The sequence below is a fragment of the Orbicella franksi genome, chromosome 1, assembly GCF_964199315.1.
Source record: "Orbicella franksi chromosome 1, jaOrbFran1.1, whole genome shotgun sequence".
Classification (NCBI taxonomy): Eukaryota; Metazoa; Cnidaria; class Anthozoa; order Scleractinia; family Merulinidae; genus Orbicella; species Orbicella franksi.
In genome coordinates, this window is record NC_138145.1 from 37,668,289 (window position 1) to 37,690,265 (window position 21,977).

The 21,977-nt window shown below is 39.1% G+C and overlaps 1 protein-coding gene and 1 pseudogene across 1 annotated transcript in view; one reads left to right on the top strand and one right to left on the bottom strand.

Moving 5' to 3' along the window:
- Positions 1-21,977, top strand: part of LOC145461481 (uncharacterized) — a 479,224-nt gene that overhangs the window by 332,746 nt on the left and 124,501 nt on the right.
- Positions 11,000-12,022, bottom strand: LOC145464303 (adenosine receptor A3-like; annotated as a pseudogene).

The following is a 21,977-nucleotide window of genomic DNA, read 5'->3' on the forward strand; positions in this document are numbered from 1 at the left end:
TTACGTGATTGTTAAATGTCTCGTTTTATTTTAGTTTATCAGCCAATTATTCTTTGAGTGAAACAGGAAGGAAGAATAGCCTAATCAACAGCTGGGTAAGTCATTGATAATTTAATAGATGTAGTTGTTTGGTTTGCATGGATATTAACTTTTTATTGTTTATAGAGTTCTTCAGCAATCCATTGACATAAGGGGTACGTCATAAATATGAATGAATATGAATATTGCATGAATAATTACTTTTTATAGTTCATGGAGTTCTTCAGCAATCCATTGACATTAGGAGTCTTCGACATTTTTCTTTTTACAAAATACATGTATAAAGTGATTTACATGTGCAGAGCGATTTATAAGCGAAAACAGCAGATATATCCACCAGACCTACTGTGGCTTCCTAATTTTGCTGCGTTCGTGAATTGCCATCTGTCACAAGCTAATCCTCGATATTTAGTCTCTGGCGGCGCACGTAATTAAACATTTTAGTTTAAAAAGGAAATGTTTGCCGTTCTAAATTTACAAAAGAATAAGGAACAGAATCATATTAACTCAATGTCTTGTTTGATCTTGAATTTCTGAGAAGTATTTACCATTGAGGAACCATACCTTACAGCTTAATTCTCTATTAACTCGAGTTTATAAGTTATGGTTATAAGCCTTTCCGACGGGGAAAGTAAACTTAGAGATTTGGAGTTGGTTTTACCATGCCACTTGGAGTTAGATTGGCAATTGAGTGCACATTGTTAGCGGCCCAGTGTTAATGAAGTGATAGAGATGCGGCATCTGTTTTCGTTGTCCATTTTATGGCCCACAAATTTGAATAATGACCATCAAATAACCATTGGCGCTCTCTTTGTCTTAAATTTCAGTTTCGGTAAAACAAATGGACTTGGAATGAAAATTCAATGTTGCACAGTGCGCTGAACTTGTCCTTGAGCTAGTAATTGTCCTTTTAGCGACCTAGCAACACTCTCTTAGCCTCACTAGCCAAGCGAAAAAAAAAAAAATATATATATATATATATATAGAATACATTTAGGTCGTGTTCTATTGGGATCAACCGTTTCTGGCTGTTGGGTCTTTTCGTGTTCTATTGGGGGAAGACCGTTTTCTGTTGCTTTGCTTGATCAAGGCTTTTTTAACCGGCCTCAAACCTGGGGGAAACAGTTTAAAAAGCATGATTGTAGGTCGCGTGAGGACTATTGCAAGGAGTTACCGCGTTTCAACCGTAAATGGTTAGAAAAGTACATTATTTTCAATCGAAGGACAAAACTTACTTAGAAAGCTGCATGAGATTTTGTAGAAAGTGAAATGGTTTCGGAAGCGGGATGATCAGTACAGTTTAAAAGTCCGCACATGACGAGTGTGGACAAAAACATGAAGTTCTCTTTTCGCTGAATTTCTTCTGGGAGTTACATGCTTCAACGGTCATAAATTAGTCACCAAACTTCAACTCAGGCCTTTACAAAATTATATTTAAAGAAAACTCAGTACACTTCTTCAAGGAATACGGTTCCTATTACAGATGTAGAAACGGGCACACATCTTTTGATATTTTCGTCCTTATTTATCATAATATTCATAGCTGCTGCTAATTCTCTTTCTTAACTGTATATTTTGATCAACTACAAAGTTATGTTCACCTAGTATTAAGGCGAATTAAAAAATCGTTGGCCAAGCCCAAAAATTTTCTAAGGGATCCTTGTTAATTTTGAGGTTTATTTTAATTCGCAGCTATCATCGTAACAAGATATTGCATGAAGATAATTAATTACCTCTTGTATTTTGTGCTGTGTTTATAGGGAGTACATTAATGCTGTACTAATAAAGTTGAGATCCAAAGTTTCACTTATTCAAACTATTGTTGAGTTCACTGACGATACACAATATTTTTAAGATCGCATACCGTAGAATCAAATATTAGCATGATTTATTAACAATGTTCAAAACAATGTTTTGTTATGAAATATTAGAAAGTAAAACCTGCAGTATCAACCTAGACGTTCTATTGTCTCGTTTCACTACAGTTTGGTATCCATCACTTCCTGTTCAAACGCCAGTTGTAGTAGACCGGGCTCTATTCTTATTTTCCTGTGTCTTTTAGTTGCTGTAATGATCGGCGCCGCTGACCTCTTAGAGCAGCACAAAACCAGGGCTTCTGTGAACTCAGGAATCCTTAACCCGTACAAAACTGGATTCACAAAGGAGCTCGATATATTCAAAACTACCACCGGGTAATACCAAAGGCTAGGTATCTGGACGTGATAGACTAATTTTAGACTGATCGAAATGATTAAAGGGAGCCACGACAGCAAAGCAAGAGTAGATACAAACATCAAGGTCTTTGTTAAGCGTTTGCTTTGCGAGGCTCTGCATGGTTGCTGTGTTGCGACCCCTCCATGTTGAAACTTTCTCCAAATGCCGATGTTACAACCACATATGATGAATATAACAATCAGGGCGTATACCATCCAAGGATATATAGCGTGTTTGCTAGAAATAAAGAGCTTCAATGCAGGGAAGATGGCCCCAAAAACCAGAGAAACTACCCAGATCAAACAAATAACAATGCGGTATGCTCGTAATGACAGTCTTCGATACTTGTGTGGCCAATAAGTGGCGTAAAATCTCTCGCAAGATATGAAAGCTGCTGAAGTTAAGGAGGCCTGCGAGAAAAAGGTATAAACGATCCGGCGCAAAGCTGAAACATACATCGGCAATCCGGCAGACCAAAACTGATATTCAAACCCGACAACGTAAACGAACATAGGTGGAACCAAAGTTCCTAGCATCAGGTCAGCAAACGCCATATTGATGACTAGGAGCAAACTTCTCTTACGAAGGCTCTTGTCTAATGCAAACAGAACAACGGTGAGCAAGTTTCCTACAACAATAAATACAAATGTCAAAATAAATGCGGCGCACAATGCGATGCCTTCTGCCTTGGAAGGAACAAATATTGATGAACCAGTCGCGTTCTCTGAGCTATTGGTCGCTGCTTCTGTTCTCATCATATTTTAGTTTCACTGAACGATTGAAACGTCGATTAAACTTTGCCGATAATAACGTATCGTTACTTGATGGAAAAAATAGGAGTTCTGTAAACCGCAATATATGAGAAAGAGGAGCGAGTGACAGATCATGACCAAAGTTGTAGTTTTTGACCGTTTTAAGACCAATCATTGTGGACTAATCTTTCACATGACATGTCTCAGTTGACTTTACACTGACGCAACTTGTCAAGACTTTATAGACACCCATGTGCAACTTAATACGTCTGCGAGCGTGTTATGACTGCAGTGTTTACCGGCTTCAACACGGACATGAGGTTGACACTACGGTCTTTCTGCCAAAAGAAAACGACACAGGGACTTCAAGATAGGTCCTCAATTCGTGCATGTTGGGCTTGATCGCTTGTTTCAATTGTATTATTTCGCTTGCTAATAATGAGCGTAGATTGTAACGCAGCCGGATAAACGTGACAGGAACAAAGAATCAACAACGGCAGGATGCTTTTCTGTACATGACTTCAAATTGCGCCCATGAAATAAAAGCTTTACTTACTTCCCCACTGCATCATTTTAACTTTTTTGCGTAAAACGTCGTTATGAAAAGCTTAAAACGCTTAAGATCGGTTGTTTTGTTTTTTCGTAACAAAAATAAAACAAAACAAAAGAGTGGCCGTGTTAGTTTGAGAGACGCGGAAAAAATATATTTTTCTGAAAAGTTTTATAATGATTGCCATAAATCGTGACTAAGTTGCGTCATCCATCGCGAAGCTTATGTCATGTTCCTCAAATTTGACAAGTTGATCAACACAGAAACATCTGCTGTTTTTTTTTTCAAATGATGGTTGGGATGTTTTGCTTCATTTTATTCCCCTAAAACAGTGAACGAGTAAGCTTGTTATTCATATACTCCATGGTGGTTTTACGGAAAAGTTTGTAAAGAACTGACGGTTATCTCAAACGTGTGTAAATAGTTCCCTTTAATAAAACTGTATAATTAATTTTCCCAAACATTAAACAGGAAGTTGATTGTAAAAAAGACCTCGTAGCATCGACCAATCGAGCGATAGAGGTTATGAGTTTTGTAGTGGAAGTGAAAATTAACAGCGCTATAGCTAAAATATTTCGAGCGTGAACTTTGCTTACCAGGCTCGCTTTCAAGCAATAAAATTCGTGGACCGACCCTTTCCGAAAACAATCGACATCTCTGTATGTGAGATGAACGTATAAGGCGCGATTCTTGCTAAAACGTTCTTCGCAAAACACCGCAGTCTGTCACAAAGAGCGAGCAGTGTCGCGTTTCTCGTCCCCAGTTTCCACGGTCTACGCATGGAACGCCTGGGACCATGACCCCTTTTGGCGACCAAATCGCTTGCATTTTATGACTCAGGCTTTCCTACGGACGCCCGAGTAATAATTAATTACAACTTTGAGAACGTTTGTTATGTGAAAGCAAGGTGTAAGTGCTGTATCGTGCGATGCCTTTAATTTTCAAACCTGTCGAGGAAACAGCTAATACCCAAAGGCGAAATAACAATGTTTGACGGCATCAATTGACGTGTAGTCACCTTTTTCCTTAATATACGCCAATCATTAAAGATAAACTTGGAATGAAATTTCAATGATACACAGTGTGCTGAACTTGTTCTTAAGCTAGTAATTGTCCTTTTCGCGACTTAGGAACGCGCTCCTAGCGTCTCTAGCCAAGCGAAAAAAGAAAAAAAACGCAAAATATATACAGTACATTTAGGTCGTGTGCTATTGGGTTCAACCGTTTCTGGCTGGTGGGTTTTTTCGTCTTCTATTTGGGGAAAACCGTTTTTGGTTGATCAAGGCTTTTTGAACCGGCTTTAAACCAGGTTGAAACAGTTCAAAAAGCATTTCGTGATTATGCCGTGTGATTGTAGCTCACGTGAGGACTGTTCCCAGGAGTTACCGCGTTTCAACCGGAAATGGTTAGAAAAGTGATCTATTGAGAAACGTCAACCGTATCAACCCAAATTAAACCGGTTCCAGTCGAAACGGTTGATCCCAGTAGAACACGACCTTATATTATACTTAGTATAAGGTAATGTGGCATGGTAATAAAATCTGAGTTATGTTAGGAAAGTAATCCTTTCATTTTGTATTAAGTATATTGGTCAGTGGTTTCACTAGCAACCTTCGTGGCTTCCTTTGGTGTTGATATATGGAATCCCAAGAATGTGGGTTCCCACTCCACTGAAGAAAAATCTCGTGATCAGTGGGTAAAAAGAAAAACAATTGTATGCAAGGGTGGGAATGTGTATGGATGTAAATAAAATAGACAAAAGATTAGCGTTTAGGTTAGTGGTAAAATTGAGGGAGGGACCTCTGCAACAAAGCACACTCCAGCTCAATTATGGTGAAGAAATGAAATAGTTAGAGGGAAAAAATGTTAAATCAAAGCAACCATGAGCAAATGAAATAGCAAGGAAAGGGGGTAAAAATGTTCAGTACTTTAAGTTTAAGTTATTGATATGGAAGGGAAGTTGAGTAGTGGTGGTGGGGAAGACTTCTGGTGGTTTCGTGGAAAGGTACTTCAGGGTTTGCAAGGGTTGGTTTAATTTCTAAAGTTAAGTGTGTCGGTGGGGTTAGGGGGAGGGGGGATGTAGGCGGAAAGTATTCAAAAATAAGATGTAAAGGTTAGTTGGTAAATCCTGCACTAACGCGGAGGGACCAACAAGTTGCAATGCAGCCACGTTAACCACAAGGTAGTACAAACAATAAATAAATAAATAAAAACAATTAAAATTAGATAAAATAAAATAACTAAATAAATAAAATATAATGATAAAAAATAAATTAACAGAAAACAAAACATTTACAGAATTAAGAAATATTAAGTGAAAGATAGCGCACTAAATGCTGAAAGTTTGATGAAGGGTATGGTAGAAATACTTTAGGGGTTTGCATGGGTCCCTTGGGGTGGGGTAATAAATCTCTATGAGGGTAAGGGTAGGAGAATTTTTTTCTACATGGAAAACAGCAATTTAAGGGGTAATTATGGTGATTGTTGTGTTATGGTTATTTTTATTTAACGGGGTTAGCTCTATAAGTTTGTTTTAGATGTGTATGAAAGGTGTGAATATGTAAAATAGGGTGTTATAGTCTGGGTAGTGGGCATATATTATGTCAAAATAATTAGAGAGGGTGAGTGAGGGACAGCTTATTTGGTCAGTTAGTTGTTATTATTATCGTTCTTGTCCATCAGTATAATGAAAAAGCATAGTTACCAGTGTTGTGCATAATTTAATATAACTGATGCAGATTGCAGTAAACAAGACTGTTCCATGTATACAAATTTATAAACTATTATTGGTTGATTGAATCTCTTTTTTTCTCCATTCAGATATAGCCATTCACGATGGTGAATGTTAAAATAGAACCGGATGTTGGCTTTAGAAGTGAGGTTTAGCACAATGAGGTCAACTTGCCTCGCTCTCTTTTCTCCTTTGAAATGTGAAGCCCAATGTTGAGAGGTCAGAACCCATTTTGCTATTAATTCTGGTGGACAACCATTGCCAATGAAAAATAACGTAAGTTGGAAAGAGTCATTGTCTGTTGTTGGTTTCTTCCAGAAAAGTTGCTGAATGTGGGTGGACCAGGTTAGGATGGGGTAGAAGACGTCTCCATTAAGTGAGTGGAAAAGTTGCAGGCGTTCATTAGTAATATGTTGTCTTGATTGTTGCCATATGCGGTTGTTAAAAAACTGTTAAGTTGGGATGTGATCTAGTTCCATGTGAGGTTAAGTTGTTGTAGCTGTACAAAAGGTAAAAGGGCATTAACAGGCAGGGTAAGAAAATTCTAGCCAAGGGTTAATTTTGCTTGAAGGTCGTGGTAAAAATTTTCTTGATGTCAGGTATTTTCTTAAGTGTGGCGCATTTTTCTTAGTGTGCCGCATTTTCTTAAGCGTGGCACATTTTTTCAAGTGTGCCGCATTTTCTTAAATGAAGCGCATTTTTCCAAGTGTGCCGCATATTTTTTTAGTGTGGCTCATATTTTTAAGTGTGCCGCATTTTCTTAAATGTGGCGCATTTTTCCAAGTGTGGCGCATTTTCTTAAGTGTGGCGCATTTTTCCAAGTGTGGCGCATTTTCTTAAGTGTGGCGCATTTTTCCAAGTGTGCGCATTTTCTTAAGTGTGGCGCATATTTCCATGTGTGCCGCATTTTTTTAAGTGTGGCGCATTTTTCCAAGTATGCCGCATTTTCCTAAGTGTGGCGCATTTTTGCAAGCGTGCCACATTTATCTAAGTGTGGCGCATTTTTCCAAGTGTGCCGCATTTTCTTAAATGTGGCGCATTTATCCACGTTAGGCGCATTTATCTAAGTGTGGCGCATTTTCTTAGGTGTGGCGCATTTTTTTAAGTGTGGCGCATATTTAGTTTTAGGTCTGACGGTTGGTCGGAAAATTTTCCGTTTATTTTGGACAAAAACAAATCTTGGGTTAGGTTAAGGCTAAATAGATTTCTTAGGGTTATTTTCAGGTAAGGGCTAAGAGAAAATCCTCTTTGGGGTTAGTTTAGGGCCAAAGGGTTGCGTAGAAAATTCCCTTCGGATAAGTTTAAAATTTAAAGGAATTGTAAGACATTAAAGCACAAATTCTTCTCGGGACTATGTAGTATAAGCTTAAAAAGTTGGGTGGGATGGTGCGAAGAGGGTGGGAAAATAATAAAGAAGGTATCTGAAGGGGGAAAAAATATTAGGGTTCGGGTTACCTCGTTTAGGGGTCAGGAAATAGTTTAAAAGGGAAAATATTGTAGAATGGAAAAGGGTAGAGATAGAAAGGAAACATTGTCATTTATATTTTCGTTCTTAAATGGTGGTTGCAGGAAATGTGATGATATTTGCTTGGGCATATAAATAGAAAGGAACTATTTTTCATTTCAATTTTCGTTCTTAAAGGGACACAGTCAGCTTTGGGACCGCGCTAACCTGGACACTAGTTTTCTCACTTTCAAAAAAGTTCATCTCAACCTGAAATCAAAGGACATCCGCTTTAATCTTCACAGTGTTTTGCTTGATTTTCAATCGTTTACTGAATAGCCTGTTTTTGAGTGTGCTTTTGCTCATTCTATGATGCTATTTTTATCATATTTGGCTAAAAACAGTATGGATCGCGTCTCTGTGATATGCAAATTAGCTGTGAAATAACATCTAATGCGCATGTGCTCCAGCTGACTGTGTCCCTTTAAATATAGGTTGCAGTAAACGTAATAATATTTGCCTGGGAATATATTGAAAAAGAGGGCAAGGTAAAATCCTGTTTATGGTTAGTTTATTGATAAGGGGTTGAGGGTGGGGAAGGAGTTGGTTGTCTGTCTTGGGGATCTGGGACCGGTTTCAAAAGTAAATATTGTAGAGGGGGAATATAGAAATATTAAAATTTTTTTCGCACTAGAGGTTTAAAATTGGCAATAATGTAATTCCTGTACATATTAATATGAGCAAATTGTATTATTTTTTATTAAAGGAGTTGGATTGAGGAGTACAGGTCGAGGAAACGAAGTATCGACAAAAGGTTCAAGACTGATAGAGATGGAGAGAAATGGAAACCATCCGGCCGGGCAAAGGAAAGAAGGATGCATCGGCACCAAGGCTCCTAACGGTTGTGAGTCGTCAGGGGCAAAGCACAACCGAGCGAGGATGTTTCTAACCTGGTACCAGGTCAATGCCCGACATCCTCGTCCCGAGTCCTTGTAGAAAAGAAACGCTGAGACAACGGAGATTACGGAAGAATAATGAGAGAAAAATGTATGAAAAGGAAAAAATGATAATAAAACTGGGCGTATGAGAGAATGGATCTTAGAAAAGTCTGCTGTATCAGCGATGGAATAATAAAAAGGAGCTGGGGAAGGGACGAAAAAACAAAATAACAATTTGGGGGAATGTGTGTTACGAAAAATAAATAGGAAAGAAGTTTAAAACTTGTTAGTGGGAAAAAAGGATAAACAAAAAATACCTTGTGTGGAATGTAGTTTCCTTCGTCTTACTACTTTCAAATATTCTAACGAAACTTTGACGAAAAAAAAATGTTTTTTTCGCAAGTCGCTAAGTGGTTTGCGAGGCGTAAAAAGTTTTTCACAAGATCACGCCATCATTGCGTGATCTGTATGACGTAATGTAAGACCCTATAGTAATAGTGGTCAGCGGCAGCCATTTCGAGTGAATTGTTGAACGAAGTGAAGAAAGGCAAGTGTGGAGGGTTTGATTGAAGCTAGAATATGAAGAAAAACTCGAAGAAAGGCTCTAAGGTGGCCAGATGGAGGAATTGATATCCAGGTGGAAATCGGTGAATGATGGATGGAGTCAGTTGGTATTACAAGTGGGATTGTTCGTTCTATTTTTGATACTCGTCGAAGGCCAGGTGAATGATGATGGCGCGTACGAAAATGCTGTGAGAGGTAGGTGAGTAGGTCTGGTGAAGTACCATTAAGTAAGATATGATCCACTCAGATGATAAACGAAAGTTTCTTTGAATGCGAGTTAGATATTGAAAAACAATCCTTTGACTGATCCAAACTGGCTAGGTAGTGAAATTTATGTCCCGGGAAATTTAAAGAAATGGGATTTTGATTTGTAAGGTGACGGCATGCGAAAAAAAAAAACAAAACAAAACAAGAAACTGACATGCATAAGGTTTAAAAATATACTTTTAATTCTATGTACTAGTGATATGCTGACCACAAGTAGAAATAAAGTTATATAAATATATTAGAAATGGTTTTTAAAATAAGATTTTTCATCTTAACATGTATGAGGAACAGCGTTCCTCTTGCAAGTATTCTTTCGTTTAGATAGAGATCTTTTTTCATAAATTAAGAGTTACAACCTTATGTGATCTCTTTAGTTTTTCTTGTTTAAAAATAAGTTGTATGTTAAAACTTATGTGATCTCTGTAAACTTTTCCTTACTTGAGAAATTATACAATTAAAATATGCACAAGGAGGATAGCTTTTCAGTATAGCATACAAAAAAGTTTTGTTTCTAAATCAAATTTAACTATATTTGATAATTTTTGAATGAAATGAAATTTTCCCCACTTTTTTTATCCTAAAATATTGAAGTCTATGTTTCTCTGTTTGGTAATTTTTGATTTTGGGCTTCGGACAAGCGCGCAATAATTTTTTTTCCTGTTTCGAAGTCGGCTAATTCGAATCAAAAATGTGCGACATTCCGCGTGCGGTCAAAATATGCAAATTAGGACCGTTGACGTCATAAGGTGTGTAAAACCTTCCAGCCATCACAGCAGCTGAGAGAAACAAGCGAAAGAATGCCGGGAAGTTTTGCAAGCGCAAGAATGGGAAGTTTTGTGTTAAGGGAGGGCTTTGTTTGTCCATGATTGTAGATTTTCCTATCTAAACCGGCATCTAGACCGGTAATGTTTTGCGGTGAAAGAGATGCAAACTAAAATAAAATCATTGATTATTTTCATCTAACAATATTTATTTTTGGAAGAGCCAAAACGCCTGATGAGAAAAAAAAAGTAAAGAAGACGAGCAGACTTTGGCAGAATTAGATTGAGCTCATCGTCGTTGGCAAACAAAATGTCAGTTAGTACAAACCAGTTACATTAAACGAATCAAATTGTCCTTGTTTGTGCCATATAATGAACATCTTATTAACCGTGCTTAGTGAGCCTGTATGGGAGAATCTTGACCTCGGTTGTGTGTACAGACCTCACTGCGTTCGATCTGTACTCACGATCTCAGGTCAAGATTTTCCCATACATACCTCGTGCGCGGGTAATAAGAGCTACGTAATTTTGACCAACCGCAAAATTATTCAGCGGAATAATTATGGGTTAAGAAATCGCCCACTAAGCATGTCATGCATTATTGCCTTAAACTGGTTGGAAATTTGTTAAATAGTAGTTTATATGTTACATGGTCCTGAACCAAGTTAAAATTTTCTTGTAGTTTAGTTGTGGCTTTACAATTCAAGAGCGTATAATCTACATCATCAATTCAGAGTTTCTAAAATTCTGTATCCAGAACTTCCTGTTTAAACTTCAGCTGTAGGAGACTGTTGCCTGTTCGTAAAGTTCTGAGCTCTGTTGCCGGAGTCTTGTTACTTCTTCTCTTAATATTTACCATGTTTGGGGCGGTGGCTGGTCTTCTTAACCAGCACAAAACCAGGCGTTCTCTAAACTCAGGTATTCTTAATGCGTACACAACTGGATTTACAAACGAATTGGAGTAATTTATAACGTTCACCAGGTCATAAAATTTCCACGGTATTTAGACATCATACACAAAAATTAAACCGTTCAAAATAACTAAAGGGATCCAGGAAAGCAAAGCAAGAATAGACACAAATAGCAAGGTCTTTGTTAAGCGTTTGTTTCGCGAGTCTCTGTTTTGCTGTTGTGAAGCGATATTTCCGCGTCGAAACTTTCTCCAAATGCCGATGTTACAGCCACATATGATGAATGTTACAATCAAGACGTATGGCATCCAATAATACATAGAACGTTTAAATGAAAACAAGAGATGTGTTGCACTGAAGAGGGCGGTGATGACGAGAGTCAGTGCCCACACAGTAAAAATAATAATACGGTATTCTCGCATTGATAGTGTTCGGTATTTAAACGGCCAGTAAATGCCATAAAATCTCTCACCAGATATGAAAGCTGCAGAAATTAACGACGCCTGCGATAAAAAGGTATCAACGATTGGGTAGAAAATTGGCAAAGACATCGACCAACCACCTTTCCAAAGTTCAAAACTGTAACCAACAATGTAAATGTAGAGCGGTAGGGACACTGTTCCTAACATCAGGTCAGCAAACGCCATATTGATGACTAGAAGCAAACTTCTCTTACGAAGGCTCCTGTCTACTGCAAACAGAACAATCGTGAGCAAGTTTCCTACAACAATAAATACAAATATCAAAATAAATGCGGTGCACAATGCGATGCTTTCTGCCTTGGAAGGAACAATTCTTGATGAACCAGTCGCGTTCTCTGAGCTATTGGTAGCTGCCTCTGTTCTCATCATATTTTAGTTTCACTGAACGATTGAAACGTCGGTTAATCTTTGCCGATAACAACGTATCGTTACTTGATGAGGAAAATAGGAGGTCTGTAAACCGCACCATGTGAGGCTGAGATGCAAGTGTCATATCATGACCAAATTTGTAGTTTTTTGATCGTTTTAAGACCAATCATCGTGGACTAATCTTTCACATGGCATGTTGACTTAACACTGACGCAACTTGTCAAGACATTTATAGACACTCAGCGTAGATTGTAACGCAACCAGATAAACGTAACGTGACTCAGTTCAAATTGCGCTCATGAAATAAAAGCTTTACTTATTTTCCCACTTCATCGTTTTAACTTTTTTGCGACCAACGCCTTGACGACAAGCTTAAAAAGCTTATGATCGGTTGTTTTGTGGTTTCTTTACAAAAATAAAACAAAACAAAACAAAAGAGTGGCCGTGTTAATTTTAAAGACGAGAATGGAAAAAAATTTTCAGAAAAGTTTTGTAATGATTGCCATAATTTGTGACTAAGATGCGCCATCCATCGCCAAGCTTATATCATATTTCTCAGATTTGACGGGTTGATCAACAGAGAAGCATCTGCTGTTTTTTTGTTCCCTTGATTTTTAAATAAAGGTTTCAAATGATGGTTAGTATGTTTTACTTCATTTTATTTGCTTAAAACAATGAATGGGTAAGCTTGTTATTCATATTCTCCATGGTGGTTTTACGGAAAAGTTTGTAAAGAACAGACGTGTGTAAATAGTTTCCTTTAAAAAAAAAAACTGTACAATTAATTTCCACAAACAGTAATCAGGAAGTTGACTGTAAAAAAAGAACTCGCAGCGCCGACCGATCGATCAATAGAGGCTAATTTTAACTTAACTAATCATAAGGTAATTTGCATTTGGAACAAAAGTACGGGTTTTGTAGGGAAATGAGTGCTTTATCGTGCGATGCCATCAATTTTCAAACGTGTCAAGGAAAGAACGTGCGTTCTCAAATGTGGTGTAGACCATACTTGGCGGCGCACTTCGGCCTCTTTGATTTACTAACGTTTCCATGGTCACTAAGTAAAGTCCAAGTAATTACCTTTTACCCCTTCACTCTCAAAGTGGGTTCTAAGTGAACTTAGATTATACTTGAAAGCTCTAGTGTGAGGCCAAGTAATGTTTGAAAAAAAATTGGGTATCATGTTTTACCCCTATTATTTGCTTAAAATGGTGGAGGATTGAATCATTTACTCCTTGATGGGCCAAAGGAAAAGTTTATAATGAACTAATGGTAGTCTTAAAAGTGGGTATATAGTTCCGTTTGATAAAACGGCAGAATGTATTTTCCCCAACATTAAGCAGGAAGTTGACAAGTAAAAAGAACACGTTGCATCGGTTTATCGATCGAAGACGATTTAATCAAACTGATCGTAAGGAAATTTGGAATTGGAATTGGAATAAAAGTTTAGGTTTTGCAGAGAAAATGATTGTTACAAAAGGGAAAGAAAAGTGGTCCTTGATTAAAACAACAACTTAAAGTAATTCCCCTGAAATAAAACTGCGCACAGATTTTTGTTCAAACTTTGTCCAATGAATATTTATCATACGAGAACTTTAATTATAAAATAAAAAAGGGGAGGGTGCCCGTGCTCGTTAAGGAACAGTGAGGCATTGAAAATGTCCCATTTTAGCGTTATTTAACGCTTATTACAAGAACGCATTTCAACTTATTGTAAACTCTTTGTGAGCCCAGACTTATGAAAACACGTCTCAAACTACAGTCAATACTTGTGTCGGACACAAATAAACTTTTTAAGTTTGATTTTGACAGACAGCTGAATCCTTGTTAAAATATTGGAACCAAATTGCTTGCAACGGCTATCAAACTGCAAAACAGAAAAGACTACAATGCAGCTGCTATTTTCCTTATTTATTCAATTTTCAACAATAGACATCAGATCAGTCTATTCTCACGGAAAGCTAATGATTAGTTGATTGAAATGACTGGAAAAAAAATTGGGGTGCCCGAGCTTGTTCACGGTGAGCTATAGCCATTTTTCAACTGACAGAACTCAATATCAAGGTAAATCCGCCATGTTTTCAATGTGCGCTTGCACGAACGCGCGCTAATGACGTCATAAATTATGCGCAGTGAGGATGCGCAATGTAATAATGGGGAATGACCTTAAGCAGCTGGAAGCTCTGTTGAATACAAAATCATTTCTTTTAATCAAAGGAGAAACATAATTAGACAGCTCCATGAATTTTTTTAGGAGGTGCAATTGTTTTGGAAGCAGTCCGGCCTGATTAGTGCGGACATCGTGAGGAATATCCTTTCAAGACGAAAGGTCTAGATAGAAAAAAGTCTTTCATCATTACATTGTCTTTGGGTGTGATATCCACCAATCCTCAGCAGTGATCACAAATTTGTCGTAAACTGAGAACTACCGAATTCACCAATTTGATTGGCTGAAATCGGTATTGAAAGCTGTCTAGATTTTCCCATCTAGACCGGCATCGAAACCGGCATCTAGACCAGTAATGTTTTGCAGTGAAAAAGTTGCAAACTAAAATGTAAAAATATTGACTGTTTTCTTCTAACAACATTTAATAATCGAACTACCAAAAAGCTGTAAAGAGGACGAGCAAACTTTGGCAGAATTAAGTTCAGCTTATCGCCGTTCGCAAGCAAAATGTCACTTACCAACAAACCAGTTACGAATTAAATTCGAACGAAACGAAACGACGAAACGAATTAAATTGTTCTTGTTTGCCATATAATAAACATCTTATTAACCGAGCTTAGTTGGTCTGTATGGGAGAATCTTGACCTCGGTCGTGTGTACAGACTTCACTGCATGCGTTCGGTCCATGACGGGACGCACGGGGCTTCTACTGTAAGTACCGCAGAGAAATGGTAGGAAATTTTTCTAGCATTCCTTACATACTCTCACTAGGGTTCTTCGTCTTGCGGCCAAGGAAGGCGTCATAATCTGTTTCAGTGGCATGTCGATGATATTAAATAGAAAATAAACCAGCAAGGGCCGATGGAATATGAGACAAGCTTTAAAATGAAATTACGATATTAATGGTGCTTGAAAAGTAAATATATAGTGCGTTCGAGTCATTCCCGATGCTTTCAAATGATGGCGGACTCCACCGACGCCAATAGTCTGGAGCAAAACAAGTTCATTATATATCGGATCACGTCTAAACACACGTGAAGAAAGACTTGGGCAGGAAAAAACGTGAGCGGACAAAACCGGGAAATGCCGATAAATCAAGTAGTCCCGCAATAATGAACGAATTACACAACATGAACCTTCCTCTGCTTCTCTCCCTGAGCCAAGTTCAGATCTACGAACTGAACTTAAAGATACCAAAGTGCCTACGAATGGATGTTGAAAGCGGCGAGCAGACGTAAATATCTTGTTTACCCAACGAAAGCCATCACAATAAACTCTGAGCTTGCATCCAGATGCTAGTCTAGGCGTAAAGGAGCGTTTGATTAATCAATCTAAAACAGATCTTAAGGAATAAACACCCAGATGATCTGGTATACTTGTCTGAGTATGTCGTTGGCAGTGGGAGTCACGTGCAGTATTATCATGCTCGGCAATTGAAGTTATTGTGTAGAAAATATCGCAAATTACACAGCCGAGGGCAAAAAAAAAAAAAAAAAAAAGAGCGAGGAGAAACTTAGTACATGGAGCTAAGATAGATTGTCAGTGTTTTAGGTTACCATGCACGGCTGCCAATGGCTTGGGCAATCGCTTGGCCAATGGCTCGTACACGCAACGAATCGTAAAAGTCCGTAAGTAACGACCTCCGAAAGAAGTGAGTCCACCCCCCATCCGCTGAAAATAGAGGAACTAGGGTTCAGAAGTATAATTATTTTTCCAATTAATAATCTGAATAGCGTACGATAGACTGATGACGATTCAACTAGGGAAGGGAAAGCTTATTCTAGGAGGCGTCATGAAGCGCCCTGGTAAAACAAACCCCACAAAATTTTCATCAAGTAACAAGAAGGTACTGACAGCTCCTTTTCTTCAAATTGAAATTACTAAAATTGACATCTTTGCATCATTTTCAACTGGAACGCATAAAAATGACGTTAATTATATTGAAATTAAAAACTCGACCAAAGAAGTTAAATATTTATAAAGCGGACTAACGTAGCAGTGCATCATGAACAGTAAATATAGTTTAAGGTATCTTACATCACGGTCTACATACAAAGTGCCCACCCAAGCTTCACCAACATAAGTTTGATCTGGAACGAAGAAAATCTAAACGATTTATAAGAACTAAGTGTTTTTACGAATTACAACCACAGCCTTAGAGTAATACAGCCCTGTTCTCATAGAATTAAAAAAAAGAAAAAAACCGGGAAGAGATACTTACGGTAGAAATCATTTGCGTCCCCTCATGGGGTAAGAGATTCTCGCCCATATCAACTTTCTTTTCTCTCGTAAGTTATCGCGCGTTTAGAGATGCCCAACACTCGCGTTTTAGGTGCGGGAATCCCAAACAATACTTACCTAACGTTTTAAAGATGCTACTTTTGGCCCTCCCCCAAATCTACGTCTTTCACTTGTAGAAGTCTATCGATTTGGACAGTGCTTGGGTTAGAGATTCTCGCCCATATGAACTTTCTTTTCTCTAGTAAGTTCTCACGCGTTTAGAAATACGCCACACTCGCGGTTTTGGAGTCGGGATCTCAAACTATGCTTACTAAAATTTTTCAAGATGCTAGATTTGGCCCTTTCTCAAATCTACACACGTGTATTCCACTCCTAAAAGTCGATCGATTTAAATAGTGTTTGGGTTGGAGACTCTCGCCCGTTTATATTTTTTCTCTCGTGTGTTTTCGCGCGTTTAAAGATGCGCCACACTCGCGATTTCGGTGTCGGCATCTCAAACTATGCTTACCCGACTTTTTGAAGATGCTAGATTTGGCCCTTTTTCAAAACTACACACGTGTATTTCACTTGTGGAAGTGTATCGATTTGGACAGTGTTTAGGTTGGAGATTCTTGCCCATATTAACTTTCTTTTTTTCTGGTAAGTTCTCCAGCGTTTAGATATGCGCCACACTCGCGTTTTAGGTGCATGGATCCCAACAAATACTTATCTAACTTTTTAAAGATGCTAACTTTTGCCCTCCCCCAGATCTAGACAAATGTGTTGTACTTCTGGAAATCTATCAGTTTGGACAGTGTTTGGGTTGGAGATTTTCACCCGTATCAACTTTCTTTTCTCTCGTATGTTCTCGCGCGCTTCGATATGCGCCACATTCGTGTTTTAGGTGCGGGGCTTCCAACCATTGCTTACCTAACTTTTTAAAGAGGCTACTTTTAGCCCTCCTTTAAATCTACACACGTGTATTTTACTTGTGGAGGTCTTTCGATTTGGACAGAGCTTGGATATGAGATTCTTGGCCACACCAACTTTCTTTTCTCTAGCAAGTTCTCGCGTGTTTAGAAATGCGCCACACTCACGGTTTTGGTCTCGCAATCTCAAACTATGCTTACTAAACTTTTTTAAGATGCTAGATTTGGCCTTTTCTCAAATCTACACACGTGTATTTCACTTATGGAAGTCTATTGATTTGGACAGTGTTTGGGTTGGAGACTCTCGCCCATATCAACTTTCTTTTCTCCCGTAAGTTGTCGCGCGTTTAGAGATGCGCCACACTCGCCTTTTAGGTGGGGGTTCCCAACCAAAGCTTACCTAACTTTATAAAGATGCTACTTTTATCCCTCCCCCAAATCCACACAGGTGTATTTCAATTGTGGAGGTCTATCGATTTGGACACTGCTTGTGTAAGAGATTCTCGCCCATATCAACTCTGTTTTCTCTAGCAAGTTCTCGCGCGTTTAGAAATGCACCACACTCGCGCTTTCGGTGTCGGGATATTAAACTATGATTATTGGACTTTTTAAAGACGCTTGATTTGGCACTTTCTGAAATCTACACACGTGTATTTCACTTGTGGAAGTCTGTCGCTTTCGACAATGCTTGGGTTGGAGATTCTCGCCCATTTATCTTTTTTTTTCAAGCGTGTTTTTGCGCGTTTATAGATGCGCCGTACTCGCAATTTCGGTGTCGGCATCTCAAACTATGCTTACTGGACTTTTTTAAGATGCTAGATTTGTCCCTTTCTCAAATCTACACACGTGTATTTCACTTTTGGAAGTGTATCGATTGGGACAGTGTTTAGGTTGGAGATTCTCGCCCATATCAACTTCCACTTTTCTCGTAAGTTCTCGCACGTTTAGAGATGCGCCACAATCGCGTTTTAGGTGCGGGGATCCCAACCAATCCTTACCTAACTTTTAAAAGATGCTATTTTTTGCCCTCCCTTAAATCTACACACATGTGTTGTACTTCTGGAAGTCTATCAGTTTGGACAGTGTTTTGGTTGGAGATTCTCGCCCATATCAACTTTCTTTTCTGTCGTATGTTCTCGTGAGTTTCTAGATGCGCCACACTCGCATTTTAAGTGCGGGCCGGGGCTTCCAACCAATGCTTATATTACCTAACTTTTTTAAAAAAGAGGCTACTTTTAGCCCGCCCTTCAAACTACACACTTGTATTTCACTTGTGCAAGTCTATCAATGTGGACAGTGTTTACGTTGGAGACTCTCGCCCATATCAAATTTCTTTTGTCTCGTAAGTTCTCGCGCGTTTAGAGATGCGCCACACTCGCCTTTTAGGTGCCGGGTATCCAACCAATTCTTACCTACCTTTATAAAGATGCTACTTTTAGCCCTCCTCCAAATCTACACAGATGTATCTCACTTGTGGAGGTGTATCGATTTGGACAGTGCTTAGGTAAGAGATTCTCGCGCATATCAACTCTCGTTTCTGTAGTAAGTTCTCGTACGTTTAGAGATGTGCCACACTCGCAATTTTGGTGTCGGGATCTCAAGCTATGCCCACTAGACTTTTTTGCACATGCTAGATTTGGCCGTTTCTCAAATCAACACACGTGTATTTCAGTTGTGGAAGTCTATCGATTCCGACAGTCTTTGGGCTGGAAATTCTCGCCCATCTCAACTTTCTTTTCTCTTGTAAGTTCTCACGCGTTTAGAGATGCGCCACACTCACGTTTTAGGTGTGGGAATCCCAACCAATGCTTACATAACTTTTTAAAGATGCTACTTTTATCCCTCCCCCAAATCTACACAGGTGTATTTCACTTGTGGAAGTCTATCGATTTGGACAGTGGTTGGGTAAGAGATTCTCGCCCATATCAACTTTGTTTTCTGTAGTAAGTTCTCGCGCGTTTAGAAATGCGCCACATTAGCGATCTCGGTCTTGCGATCTCAAACTATGCTTACTGGACTTTTTTAAGATTCTAGATTTGGCCCTTTCTCAAGTTTACACACCTGTATTTCACTTGTGGAAGTGTATCGATTGGGACAGTGTTTAGGTTGGAGATTCTCGCCCACATTAACTTTCTTGTTTCTGGTAATTTCTCCAGCGTTTATAGATGTGCCACACTCGCCTTTTAGGTACGGGGATCCCAGTCAATGCTTACCTAACTTTTTAAAGATGCTACTATTAGCCCACACTTAAATCTACACACCTGTATTATACTTGTGGAGGTCTATCGATTTGGACAGTGCTTGGGTAAGAGATTGTCGCCCATATCAGCTTTCGCTTCTCTAGTACTTTCTCGCACGTTTGGAGATGCGCCACACTCGCAATTTCGGTGTAGCCATCACAAACTATACTTACTGGACTTTACAAAGATACTAGATTTGGCCCTTTGTCAAATCTACACACGTGTATTTTACTTGTGGAAATGTATCCATTTGAACAGTGTTTAGGTCGGAGATTCTCGCCCATATCAACTTTCTTTTCTCTCGCAAGTTATCGCGCGTTTAGAGATGCGCCATACTCGCGTTTTAGGTGCGGGAAACTCAACCAATGCTTACATAACTTTTTAAAGATGCTACTTTTAGCCCTCCCCCAAATCTACACACGTGTATTTTACTTGTGGAAGTCTATCGATTTGGACAGTGCTTGGGTAAGAGATGCTCGCCCATATCAACTTTGTTTTCTCTCGTAGGTTTTCGTGCGTTCAGAAGTGCGCCACACTCGCGTTTTAGGTGCGGAAATTTCAAAAAATGCTTACCTAACTTTTTAAAGATGCTACGTTTAGCACTCCCCGAAGTCTACACAGGTGTATTTTACTTGCGGAAGTCTATCGATTTGGACAGTGCTTGGGTAAGAGATTCTTGCCCATATCAACTTTGTTTTCTCTAGTAAAATCTTCCGCGTTTAGGAATGCGCCACACTCGCCTTTCTGGTGTCGGTATCTCAAACTATGCTTACTGGACTTTTTAAAGATTCTAGATTTGGCCCTTTCTCGAATCTACACACGTGTATTTCACTTGTGGTAGTCTATCGCTTTCGACAATGCTTGGGTTGGAGATTTTTTTTTTCTGTCGCGTGGTTTTTGCGCTTTCAGAGATGCGCCAGAATCGCGATTTCGGTGTCGGCATCTCAAACTATGCTTACTGGACCTTTTTAAGATGCTAGATTTGGCCCTTTCTTAAATCTAAACACATGTATTTCACTTGTGGAAGTCTATTGATTTGGACAGTGTTTAGGTTGGATATTCTGGCCCATATCAACTTTCATTTCTCTCGTAAGTTGACGCGCGTTTAGAGATGCGCCACAGTTGCGTTTTAGGTGCCGGAACCCAAACAATGCGTACGTAACTTTATAAAGATGCTACTTTTAGCCCTCCCTCAAATCTACACACGTGTATTTCACTTCTGGAAGTCTATCGATTTGGACAGTGCTTGGGTAAGAGATTCTCGTCTCTATCAACTTTCTTTTCTGGCGTAAGTTCTCGTACGTTTAGAGATGCGCCACACTCGCGTTCTAGGTGCCGGGATCCCAAGCAATGCTTACCTAACTTTCTAAAGATGCTACTTTTGGCCCTCCCTGAAATATAGACACGTGTATTTCACTTGTGGAATTCTATCGATTTGGAAGGTACTTGGGTAAGAGATTCCCGCCCATATCAACTTTGTTTTCTTTAGTAAGATCTTGCGCGTTTAGAAATGCGCCACACTCGCGATTTCGGTGTTGGGGTCTCATACTATGCTTACTGGACTTTACAAAGATGGTAGATTTGGCCCTCTCTCAAATCTACACACGTGTATTTCACTTGTGGTAGTCTGTCGCTCTCGACAATGCTTGGGTTGGAGATTCTTGCCCCTTTCTCTTTTTTTCTGTCGCGTGTTTTTTCGCGTTTAGAAGTGCACCAAACTCGCGATTTCGGTGTCAGGATCTCAAACTATGCTTACTGGGCTTTTTAAAGGTGCCAGATTTGGCCCTTTCTCAAATCTACACACGTGTATTTTACTTGTGGAAATGTATCGATTTGGACAGTGTTTGGGTTGGAGATGCTCGAACATATACACTTTTTTTCCCTTCCAAGTTGTCGCGCGTTTAGAGATGCGCCACACTCGCCTTTTAGGTGCGGGGTTCCCAACCAATGCATACGTGACTTTATAAAGATGCTACTTTTACCCCTCCCCCAAATCTACACACGTGTATTTCACTTGTGGAGGTCTATCGATTTGGACAGTGCTTGGGTGAGAGTTTCCCGCCCAAATCAACTTTTGTTTCTCTAATATGTTCTTGCACGGTTAGAGATGCGCCACACTCGCAATTTCGGTGTCGTCATCTGAAACTATGCTTACTGGGCTTTTTAAAGATACTAGATTTGGCCCTTTGCCAAATCTACACACGTGTATTTTACATGTGGAAATGTATCGATTTGGACAGTGTTTGGGTTGGAGATTCTCGCCCATATCAACTTTCTTTTCTATCGTAAGTTATCGCGAGTTTACAGATGCGCCACACTTGCCTTTTAGGTGCCGGAATCTCAACCAATGCTTAGCTAGCTTTTCAAAGATGCTCCTTTTAGCTATAGCCTTCCCCCAA